Consider the following 12412-nt stretch of genomic DNA (forward strand, 5'->3'; position numbering starts at 1 on the left):
TGCAGTTGCTTGAAGTGAGACACGCAGAGGTTATTTGCTTCCTCTCTTTGCTAAAATAAATAAATCGTGTGTAGATTAAGTGCCGTGCAATGAAGGCAGCATTGTACACAATATTCCCCGGCAGACGCTTACATTTCCTAGATAAGATACATGGCAGCGAAGGCTGATGAACTACAGACTTTCACATGAAACTACTACTAACTGCTATTACTACTAAAAATATCACCTAGCTATACTTGCTAAAATAAACATTTATATGCACAGATAATCCCCAAGCTTCAATGTATAAACCAACCGGTGGTGGATAACTGTTAGAAAAAGCTGTGCCAGTAAGTGCATTGCTGCAATTTGCCTGTTATGGGCTCTCTTCTGGCATCACGTCCAAACTATTGACAGGAGTTGGGACACCTCGGCAAGTGGAAGCAAATCCAGACTGCGTCTGTCCCAAACCAAACAAAAAATGTAATTTCTTTTTTTATTGGTTTTAATTACTAGAAAATCATTAGTAAATATTTTCACATCGTAATTTTCATGCCGATGAGAGCATCGGGCCAAAATAATAGGAGTCTTATTTCCTCTTAGGAAACTAAATGAAAAATGAGGCTTGGAAAGAAGTTCATGAAGTCAGCTAATTCTGTCGCACAGCTCCAGGAGAGGATTACCCGCAGCAAACGGGGCTTCAGGAGCCTTTTTCCTTCACGGACAGTGTGCTGGGAAGCTCTGTATAAGCCAACTCCGGGATAAAAGCCCCCATCCCAGTGTGCTCCCGCCTCCGTGTATCTCCTCTTGAGAGAAAGTCCATCTTCCCTGTCTGGCAAGTACACATCCTTAGCCATAAAAAAGGTTTCTGACCTACAGGAGGCATTTTTTTGTTCTTCTGTTGTGTGGAAAGACAGGACATTAAGTAGGCATTTGCCAGACAAAATCAACTCCAGAACCCAAAACCTTCTACAATGGGAGACCAAAAGCCAGATAAGAAACTTACTCAAGCGTCCTTGTGTAATGTTTCTGCTCAGTGAAGACTATGGCTATGGTTTCATCTGAATATTTTGCAAGTGCGTGTGAAATAATAATGTGATTAAAGTTACCCTTCATAATGCTGATCTTGCTATTTTAATTTTTTTTTTTTTTTCCCAGGATGGATTGAACTTAGCCATTAACGTAATTCTAGGTCCAAGCAAGATGATCCAAACCACCTTGGAAACATCACTGAAGTGCCCCAATAAACATTTTGTTGGTGGTGCCCAAAGAACGGCCATCTCAGGCAAGGTAGAGCCAGATACGTTGCTATGTTCGTTCTTTCGGACCAATCCTATCAACAGCAACCTGTTATTTTAGGCAAATCAGATCAAATGCAGCTATCAGTTCTCTTAAACTACTTTTGACCCCGTGCTTCTGCCTATTTTTGCATGCCTGGGATGGCAATATCGCATGTGAGGCAGCACCATGGCCTTGAGATAAAACAGTACCGCTCCTGAAGCACGAGAGAAATAGCTGTCAGTGCTTACACAAGGAAGAGTTTGTTAGGTAAATCTGAATGCAAAAATAGCGAGATACATGTCAAAATCATGTACCGGGGCTCAGTACATACAAATCCCGGAATAAAGATAAGCCAGCCTAACCATCTGGATACGTATGTCATACAACAATCTATGCAATTTGGTTTTTGCTTTTAAATCCCTCTGTCCTAAAAAAAAAAAAAAAAAAAAAAAAAAAAAAAATCAAGTTAACTTTAAACAGGTTTTTTCTACCACAAACATCTAAATTGGAAAATCCTCGAGCAAGCTGTTCCTTTTCTATTCCAAATCTTAAAAAAAAAAAAACCCAACCCCCAAAACCCTGAACAATTAAATTCTGCCACAGAAATCAATGCAGACAGGCCTCCTCTCAATGCTAGGTATTTGTTTTCCTGTATTAAGTGTTCCTAGTAGACGCGTGAAAGAAAATATCTCAATTTTTGCCTTTCACAATGTGACTTCTAAGAAGCATTTTTTCAGTGCCAAGAAAGATCAGTACATTATCGCTGGCAGTAAGTAGCACTCCCACAAGCTGTTAAATTCTTTACCTGCAGACGAGTGGCTCTTGAATAGGTAAAAAAACTATTTCCTGCCTTTTGAAGATATGAAAGAGACCCAAAAGGATTATGAAATCGCTGTAACTGATAACCTTCAGACAGCAGCATTATCAAAAGGCAAGGATAAATGACGAAATTCATCCAACATCTAACTGTTTAAAGTCAGTAAGTTCAAACTGGAGATGAATTGCCTTCAGCAAAGCCAGGGTCTACAAGGTGTTGTGTTAATGAGTACAGTGAAAGGATATTATGATTGACAGCAGTAGTATATATATATAAAAATATATGTGTGTGTGTGTATATATATAAATCTGGAAATAGCATACAACACTTCAGAGGAATGAAACCACAGATCTGGGGTAAAATTAACAAAGGTGCCAGCATGATACAGGAGCCTATTTCCCAATTTAAAAGGAAAAAACCCTACAGTCTAGACTGGGAGTCTGGAGCCAAGAAACTCCTGGGGTCACTTTGTCCAGAAGAGGAGACAAGCTCGCCCACAGCGTGCCAGCTCGAAAAGGGTTCATTCGTTGTGCCTGTCCTACAATCACATACCACCAGGCAGTTACCCGAAAAGATTTTTGATGGGTTACTGTTTTATTAAAGCCCGTAAGTCCAAGTCCTCCGCCTGCGGTGAGCACTGGGACTGGAATTGGGCTGTAGACGTGTCTCTCCCCTCCTTCTTGCTAGGACCTACCCCCTTCGTTGCTCGTTTCATTTATGGGTGGCCCATGGTTACCCATCTGCCAGTAAGGTCAACGTCAGGAAAATGAGGTCCGTGCCACCATGCGCTCCTCATGGCGTGACACAGACCAAACCCAACTTTGCAGGCAGGGCCGGCTCTGTCTTTAAAGGCGTTGTCCCCCCAACAAAAGTTGTAAAGACTTTCAAGCTCTCCCTGATATGGGCAGTAATTGAGGACGCTCTACCTCCCATGGGAACAAGCTTTGTTTCCAGGCATATTAAAAGTGCTTCAGGTTATTTTGGCTTCTCATTTGAAATAATCCCATTGGGCTTTTGCTTTGACCATGCGTACTAGGTTTGTCCGGCACTCCACAGAGCACGAGGCTACGGCACGAGGACTAAGTAACTCAATCCTCTGCTTCTGTGTTACCTTCCTCTCACCCATGATATTTTGAAAATTCACAAGAAAACCATAACTGGTGTTATTTATTATCTGTCAGTGTTAGCACCCTCACAATCCTGAAGGACTTCTTCATTCTCAAGAGGTAGCAGTTCCTGCTCCAAAAATGGCTTAGCATCCAAGTGGCTGGGCAAGTCAACAGAGGAGCATGAACCAACACCTTGGAAATTAAAAGAAAGAAAGTGGCTTGTTGATAAGGCTTGAGGTTTTCTTGGCAGGGCTAATGTGTATCAGCAGAAATATCCTCGCAGTGGCGTAAACTTTGATTATCAACACAGACAGGTAGGTCCTCCTGTTCTTCTAGCTCACGCCATTTGGAAGATCAGTTTAAGCTGCACACGAGGAAGAGTTTTAAAGTCCCCATTTCCCGAGCAAGGGGTGTCTGGTTGCAATGGTACAATTCTGCTGCTAACTCCTCTAAGCATCAGCAAACTCAGTTCCTGCCCTACCTAGCCTCACCTGGAGGGCTAAATCTGCTGAAAAGGCCTGAATTCAGAAGGATTCACCTGGAGCCACACCTGACTGGTGTTTGCAGCAACGACCGAGCCAGAAAAAGGGCAGACCAGGCAGGGAGAGGGACTGGGGGAAGAGGCATTTTGCAAGGACTCTGTAAGCAGAGCTGCTGAGGGTAAGGAATGACCTGATGACAACCAGCATGTTTTCAGATGTCCTTAGATCCCAGTCCAGATGTTCTTCTCTCTGTGCCGTCCACATCACTCCAGGAACAAGCTCTGGGTGAGTGAAGCTGAGCGAAGGATGGCCTATGCTTGCATTCACAGAGGATGAACCGTGTACCAGCAGGTAAGAGCAAGCCAGCAGTTAGAGATTAATATTCTGGTAGCTAATATTTTATCCATCATAGCTAACAGGGGACTTGCAGGCAGATGTGTCACCTGCAGTGACAAATGAACTCGCATTTTGAAGCTAGCAGCTTCCCTTGCGTTCCTCTCTATACCATAGACTGCCATCACGTTATGGACGTCTTCTCTTGAGCCACCCCTATCAGAATGCCTGGATTTATTATTATATCACAAAGTGACAGGAGGAGATAGTGATACGTGTCCCCTCTACATGCCATTTCCCACGAGGCCTAGAAAAGATCATCATACTTTATTTTATGATCAGTGGGTCATTCATCTATATCTGCTTTGAAGCCACAGTAGACTTTTTGCCAATCACTAATAGAAACTAAATAAACACAGCCAAACAGTGTCATCTATCTGTGTAGTGAGTAATTATGAGGGATTCCTCTTTAAATAGATGCTTAAGTAAATATAGAAATATCATTTTACAAATGCTGGCTCAAGAAGAGATGTTGGGGAATTACAAAGAAGGGACACCTCATGTATGTACATATATAAGAGCAAATGTGAGCCTACACTGTTATCAAGTACACAGCAAAGGAATTTATTTCTACTTTTATAGTCATATGTGTGCTTTCTTCAATGCACCATACTCAAAGATGGAAAAGTACTTTTCTATTTCCAAAGCTTCATTCATAAAAATGACCTTTTCATTGAATGTTTTTGTTCTAGTATGCAACATTATTTATTTCCCAAGGAGGCTATTGGGGGACTATTTCATATAATACATTATGAGTTTGTGCAGTACAATGGAGGGTTATAATGCAGCTGTATGATCCTTCTATACCCTATATAGATATATGTGTGTGTGTTTATTAATGACCCCGTAGCACTGAGCCCAAAGCACTGGGTGTTCTGGCTGACCCAAATTATTTTGCTCTGCCCACTTCAATCCTCCGTCCGTGTCACCGGGACGCAGTCTTCACCCTCGTCTCTGCTCCTGCAACGTCAGGCTGGGCTGCGGGCCGAGGTGTGGACGTTTCTCAGCGCCACGCGGAGCCGTTTGCTACCTGTAACGTAGTAATTTAAATATTAAGGATGGGTTGGTTTGGGAAGCTCAGCTCTTGGTGAGCAAAACTCAATTCACTGTGGGAAGAGGGAAGCAGGAATAGGGAAGGGGAAGCAAGAAGGGTTTCAAATGCCTCCGTAATCGTCTGCGGATCAGACGAGTGACTGGTGACTCCCATTGACGCCTGCCAGCATAACACCACGCTGGCTCACCCGGCCAGATGAGTTCGACTGAAAGATTTATCTCCCAGACAAAGAATGGAGGTGGTGGTATAGAGGGAACGGGCAGACGTGCAAGAGGGAGCGGGGCACAGAGAACCGCTGCCAGGCAGAAAACCAGGGCACCCAAATCTGGAGAGAGAAGGGAACGGGTCCCTGCCATGGGCAAGCGAATGGATGACCTTGGAGCATCGGGGGGTTGAGCATTGACTGGCGTTGTATTTCTACCGTCGTCGTTCTTCCCCTCCGCAGCTCGGTCCCTTCAACCTCCGCGCGCTCATGGTCCCCCGCTATTCCTACTAATAAAACTCTTGAACCAGAAAGGAAGAAAAATGCAGACCTTTTGCAATATCGCTGCCGTGGCATGAAAATAAGTTGGCAGGGAAGCCAGGAGTCAGGATTCCTGGGACTCGCAGCCACACGGAGGGAGACGGCAACAGGGCACGGACTATTGCGAGAAGACGTCCCTGCTTCTCCAGCGCTTGGTGGCTCTGAGCTCAGCAGGATTGCATGGCGAAACGCCATATCATCGTGTGCTTTCCATCAAATGGGGCTGTGCCATCACTTTTTTTTAGGGAAACAGCTGCTTTCTGACTGCCTGCAGCTGTGGCTGGGGACACAGGCTAGGCACAGCCCGGACGGTGACCAGCAGGTCGATGGAGGGGATTCTGCTCTGCTCTGGTAAGAGCCCACCTGCGGGACTGCGTCCAGCTCTGGGGTCCTCGGCACAGGGAAGACGTGGACCTGTTGGAGCAAGTCCGGGGGAAGGCCATGAAGGTGATCAGGGGGCTGGAGCACCTCTCCTGTGAGGACAGGCTGAGAGAGTTGGGGTCGTTCAGCCCGGAGAAGAGAAGGCTCCGGGGAGACCTTATAGTTGCCTTCCAGTACCTAAAAAGGGCTTGGAAGAAAGATGGGGACAGAGTTTTTAGCAGGGCCTGTAGCGATAGGACAAGGGGTAACAGTTTTAAACTAAAAGAAGGGAGATTTAGACTAGGTATATAAGGAAGAAATGTTTTACGATGAGGGTGAGATACTGGAAGAGGTTTCCCAGAGGGGTGGGAGATGCCCCATCCCTGGGAACATTCCAGGTCAGGTTGGACGGGGCTCTGAGCAACCTGATCTGGTGGAAGGTCTCCCTGCTCATGGCAGGGGGTTGGACAAGATGACCTTCAGAGGTCCCTTCCAACCCAAACCGTTCGGTGATTCTATGAAAGAGCTGCTCCCAGCTGGGCAGCGGCACCATCTCCCCCCACGCTGCAGCAGACCTCCCGCGCATCTCCTGGGAGCAAGCGGGGTGCCACCAAGGGTGCCTCACCCATGCGGTGATGGGTGTTGAGGAGAAGGGGGAGGAATTGCCCTCTGGAGGGATATGTCTCCTCTTAGGGACCCTGAAGAGATCCTAGATGACAGTAGACCAGAAACCTAACTTTCTTCTGGCCAAATTTAGGTAAGGTGAACACCACCTTATAAATGGCCCAGCCAGGTAAGTACCAATAGTGACATTAATTATTTCAATCAATGTCAAACGGTCTGTGAATTAATTGAGTTTTTCCTATCCAGTCTAGAGAATAGAGATGAAGTGCCTTGGAAGATGCTGGAACAGAAATACACACTGCCCTCAGGGGTGCATATAATGGCATGGGATTACTGTACGTTACAACATTCCTTTAAAACCATGTCATCTAATGACAGACTTTCTTCTCTTTGTTTGGGGGGAGGGAGAGAGAAATTAGCTTTGTTATACGATTCCCTCCCTCTTAGCTATTTCTCATTTTAGTTTTCAGATAAATGCACGCCATAGAATGCGTGTTAACTGCAAATAAAAAGTATGTTCTGCTTTGTAGTACCTGCCTTTTGAGAGTCGTGGGGGAGTAACTGCATCTCTGGACTGCAAGCAGTTCATCAGCCCTGGAGTAATAACTCAGCGAGGTACCTGTTAGTAAGCAAGGTTACAGCCTGGTAAACTGAGGCAGGGGTTTGGCCCTATTAAAAAGGGGTCTCATAGACCAGGGATTAAACCAGCAATTCTGTAGAATGTATGAAAATCTCTATGAATCTTATGTTATTTAATACAGAATGACACACTTTCAAACTGAAATGAATTTTATTTATTTTTTTTCTATTTACCCGCTTCCCCCACACCAGGGCAGTCAATATTCCCTCCTAAACGCCGTGACAATTCCACCCCAGCAGTGCAGCAGCATCCCCCAGTCCCACCAGCGCCAGCAGGGCCGCGCCAGTGAGCGATGGCACAGACAGACGGACGACAGACAGACCCCGCAGCGGGGCTGGGGAGGCGGCGGTGGTTCTCCCCACCCAAAAAATAAGACCCGATGGGCAGGCGGTCACTGGTTCAAGCTGCACCCAGACTGGCAGGGGTCATGCGTGGGGCTGAGCAAGGCAAGTACTATCGGTGGCAATTTTATTATATGTTAAATAATAACTAATTTTATTATTTAGCTTACCAAATACTTCATGTTTGTGCAACTGAAAGATGCTCTGAAGGCATGGAGAGGCTTACATCTTTTATCCCAGGGTTGCCTCCCAACTGGTGCTGTGCGAGAGCCTTGGGGGGGTGCTGTCAGCAAAATTTTGTCCGTGGGGAGGTAGCACTTAAAATAGTTCAGACCTATAGAAAGCACATCCTTGCTTCTGAGACTCCGAGTAGCCCTGTGTTCACGGTAAGTCAAAGCAATTAAGAGGGCTTTCTGGCTTTACTTAATCTAATTTACCACATTTTTCTGTAATGAATATGTTGCAAAATAGTTTAACTAGTCCAAACGAAACGAACCTTCAAATCAATGCCAATTTACCTTACCTGCTGTTCTGCAAACTGATGTGCTCATCATTGTGAGATGGAGGAAGATGATGCGCTCAGACTCACCCTAACACTCACCAGAGGTATCGGGACAACATGTCGTGAGGTTTCTAGCCTGAAATTAGAAGCTGAGGTCTTGCTGTCCCTTCTTTTTCTCTCTATTCAAATTTTGCATTGAGTTTATGGATTCAGTTATTGGAGCGGAACGCGAAAAGCTGGAGTTTGCAAGCATAAATGGCCAGCTGTATATTTGCTTGCCGTATATATGGGTCAAATCTGTAACCAGGCTGATGTAACTGGTCCTATCAATTAAGGCCGTGTTGGAATTAATGCTGCAATCTAACAAAACTATCTCCCTGAGCAGGACCTTGCTGGTGGGGAAGCCCTGAGAGCTCTCAGCTCCCATTGACACCCTTTGGAGGTGAGGCTGCTCCCAGTAGGAGTCACTATGGTCTTGAGAAACCTGAGCTGCAGACTTCCTAGCACATCACCATAGACAAAGGGACTAATAGTAGTAATAATAATAATACTTAGCACGTAAGGACAATAGCTGTTGGGGCTGTGAATGGGCTGGTTCTTGCAAACCTCTCTCTGTGGTGCCAGTGATATCACTCAGTCTGGCAGGAGGTCTGCTGCTCCGATTTCTTAAGGCCTTCAGGAGGTGGGAATTGTCTCACTTTTGCTTTAAACGCCGTGTTAATTATGTTTTTTTAACAATGGCTATGAACTTGTCCTTTAATTCTTTGTAAAGTGCTCTTCCCTGTCTCTATGATTTGGGGGGGGGGTGAGTTGTTGGAAGGCATTGGGGGGGGTTACAGTGAAATACATCACTAGGGCCATCAAAGGAGAAAAAAAAGAACTTTTTAATTTTGCCCATTGTAGTTGATACACTTTAAGTTGTGTTCTTCTTTGAACTTGAAGGCACAGTTAGCATAGGATCCATTACAGCGCACTTTCCCTCTTTGCTTCAAATTGTTTTTCTTCTCTATTCCATGGATGATGTTGGGTGGTTCAACCTTGTGTCATTAAATTATGCCAACAACACCCCCTCCCGCCCCAAATCATAAAATGAAAAAAAAAAAAAGTGCCTGTAATATCCTTTGGACATTTCAGATCCAAGGTTACTTTTATGTCTTTGAAAAAACAAATATTAATACATTTGGGAAATGGTGGGCCGTGTTCTGCAGTCCCTAGAAGACCCATCCAGCAGCCCACAGGTATCTCGACCAGTATGGCTGCTTTTACCTTCTCACAGACTGTAATTTTTCCTCTTAAACAAGGAGAACAAGTCTGGGCCTCCTTTGGATTAATCATTGCTATCAGATGGCATGCCTTCTTCCCTCCAGATGAAATGAATGTGCAGGTTCGGGTAATGTGCTTTTGAAAATCCAATCTTTAAATTACACTTTACTATTAATATCTTTTTTTTTCTGCAGTTTATGCAATTTGAATTGTGAAATCAGGGTAGTCGGTTCCTGTCCGATCCTATATTTCTTGTTTACCTGAAACTCCCTCGTTTCAGGTTCAAAGGAAATGTCTCGTCCTGGAGGCAGCGACTATCAGATGGGGTCCCAATTTCATTTCAGTGCCACTCTCCACTTCTCAGGCAATTTCTGTCACTTGGATATTTTAAGAAAAAATTCAGTTCCGAGCAGGTTGTTTTCCCTGGAACTGAGCCATGTGGAAGACTGTCATGAAAGCATTTCTGTTGGGTTTAATATTTATAAAAAGCTATTAAAAAATCCCAACCCTACATTTAGACAAATGAGGACTTTTCAATTATCTGTTTTAATACACTGGCTCTACTAATTCATAAATTATCAGGTACGAAGGGCTATTCCTACTGTCTAGACTACCCACCCGAGTAACTCAGGGCAGAAAGACTCCCTGCATCTGTACAGGTTTAAACCAGCTGGAGCTCATCTTCTGAATACCACCAAAACCTCACTTCAAAATAATTATTGACAGAGCATCCACCACAACCAGTGGTTAATTACTCTACCTGGATCGTTACTGGTGAAAAATGATGTTTTGTTTCTCACTTGTATTCTCCTAGCAGAACATCCAGCTTTTGGTTCATCCTGTATCTTTGAGAGACTCAAGAAACCATTATCAAAGCCTTTTTTTTTTTTCCCCTCCATGCAGATATTTTGTGACTAAGTCATTGCAGACTTCTAGATAAAAGACATTACTTGTCTGCAATTGTCCTGATTTTGGAGCATCTTTTAATTATTTGCTTGCAGTTCCCTCTTAAGCACATCATAGGGGTGTATCATACAGAGCCCAAAATGTTGTCATATAGAATGCTCCCATAAAAATGCAATATAAAGAAGCATCCAAGAATTTATTTAAAATGAGAATTTATATTGGATTTGAGGACAAGAAATCTAAAACATGTTCTTTAAAGCAGACTGTTGCACAATGTAACTGCAATACTCTAGGCTTAAAATGTCAGTGCTTTATAAAGCGCTTGCATCGCAGATTCCTGATTGTTGAATTTTTTTATTTTTTTTTTTATGTCAAGCTGTAGGTCAGTATGAGGAACACCTATCCCAAACAACCTATCATAAACATGAGATTTTTCTTTTTACAACAGGCTGATCCCAGTCTCTGTCTGGATCAAATTCCCATTAGCCTCAGTGGGAATTTTCCCTGGGAAAGTCCATGAAAAGCATAAGCTGGTATCTCACCGCCCGTGAGGACATGGCTAATGTTTGAGGAAGAGAAATCACCTCCACAATGCATCTGGCCAGGCCACTGCAATAAATACAGAAAGACACATAAATGATGGTAAGGTTACGACCTATCCCATTAAAAAGGAAGGAACTCCAAAATTACACCCCTACCTGCTAGCAATAGGAAATACAGAAGCTGGCCATTTTCCTCTTGCTTTGCCTGCTACTCTCCCATCCCCTTTACAACGATTTCCTTCTGCCAAAAAAGGGGTTCGGTAGTTTTGTTTGATCTTAACGAAGGACTTGTGGGTTCCTCCCGCCGGTAAGCTGGTGTGCAGCGCGGTGGCACCTCGGTCCCCTCTTTCTGGGTAAGCAGCTGATGCCGAAGAAGGGCACAGCCCTGCCTTGTGGCTGCCAGCCCAGCAGCCCAACTTTCAGGACCTGATAAATTCCCCTAAAGCTCGATAACTCCCACCAGAAGTCAGGGAGCACCTTGATAACGTTAGGACGGAAATGCTGCTTTTAAGTGATGGACACCCCACCCTTCCTCAGCCCCCCCCAGGCGTAGGTGTTGCAGTGTGGTATAGACCATATATTCAGCGTCCTGGAGGCAGCGGTTCCACGCGTGGGATGTACCCTGAGGTCCACAGGCAAATTGGGACCACTGGCTGAAACCAGAAATTAGCTGTCTTCATCTCCATTCTGGACTCCAGAGGTTTCAGGAGAAGGAATCGTAGGGTAACAGACCCCCACCCCCTATTTCCCATGCCAGCCCCAGTTCTTTACGTGTACCCCATTATTTGGTCCAGAGCTTGCCATAGGTAACTATAGGTAATTACAAATAAAACATTGCAGTTCATGCATCTGGCAAATGTGCTTACTTGAAATAGGATTTTGATTTATGCCACTGAAACTAAAATGCTGAAGGGGGGATACCAGCTATATTGCCCCCCTGTGCTTGCCTTTAAAATGTGCCAGCAAAGCCACTTTGCTGTTTCCTTATAGAAAAAAAAAAAATAAATCTCTTTTTGAGAGCTTACACACCAAAACAAGTCTGAAAACATCTCTTTACTATTTCAGACAGCTGAAAGACAGAAGTACAGGTACAATATAAATGAAGAGTTACAAGTAAGGTGGTGCATTAGGGCTGTATATTTCATATTAATATTGAGCCTCCCACTCTGCAAGATCCTGAGGAGCTCCACAGACCACACGCGGATCCCAAAGGCACGGGGCTCTCTGGGTCGGACTGCCGGAGGAAGAAGCCGGTCTCTTCCTCAGCACAGCATGTCCCAGCAAAAGGGATTTGCAGGCTGTCCTTCATCTGTAAACTTCAATATTCCTCCCGAACGGCGTCACGTTCTGCGCTGCCATCCCCAGCTCCTGGGTCATCCCCTCCCAGACTGCCTGACCTAAATCCTTTTCCTCTCACCTCCTGGTCACAAATCCCACCGGCGACATTCGGCGGGAGCTGGGGGCTGAACCTCGACCCCCACTAGTGACACGGCGCCGCCGTCGCGGGTTATTTGGGGGGACGGCGGTGTGACGTGGGCGAAGACGTAGGTGTGACACGGATTAAGGGACGCTGCGGCTGTGAGCGACTGCCGGAGG

Source organism: Buteo buteo, chromosome Z (genome assembly GCF_964188355.1).
Source record: "Buteo buteo chromosome Z, bButBut1.hap1.1, whole genome shotgun sequence".
NCBI lineage: Eukaryota > Metazoa > Chordata > Aves > Accipitriformes > Accipitridae > Buteo > Buteo buteo.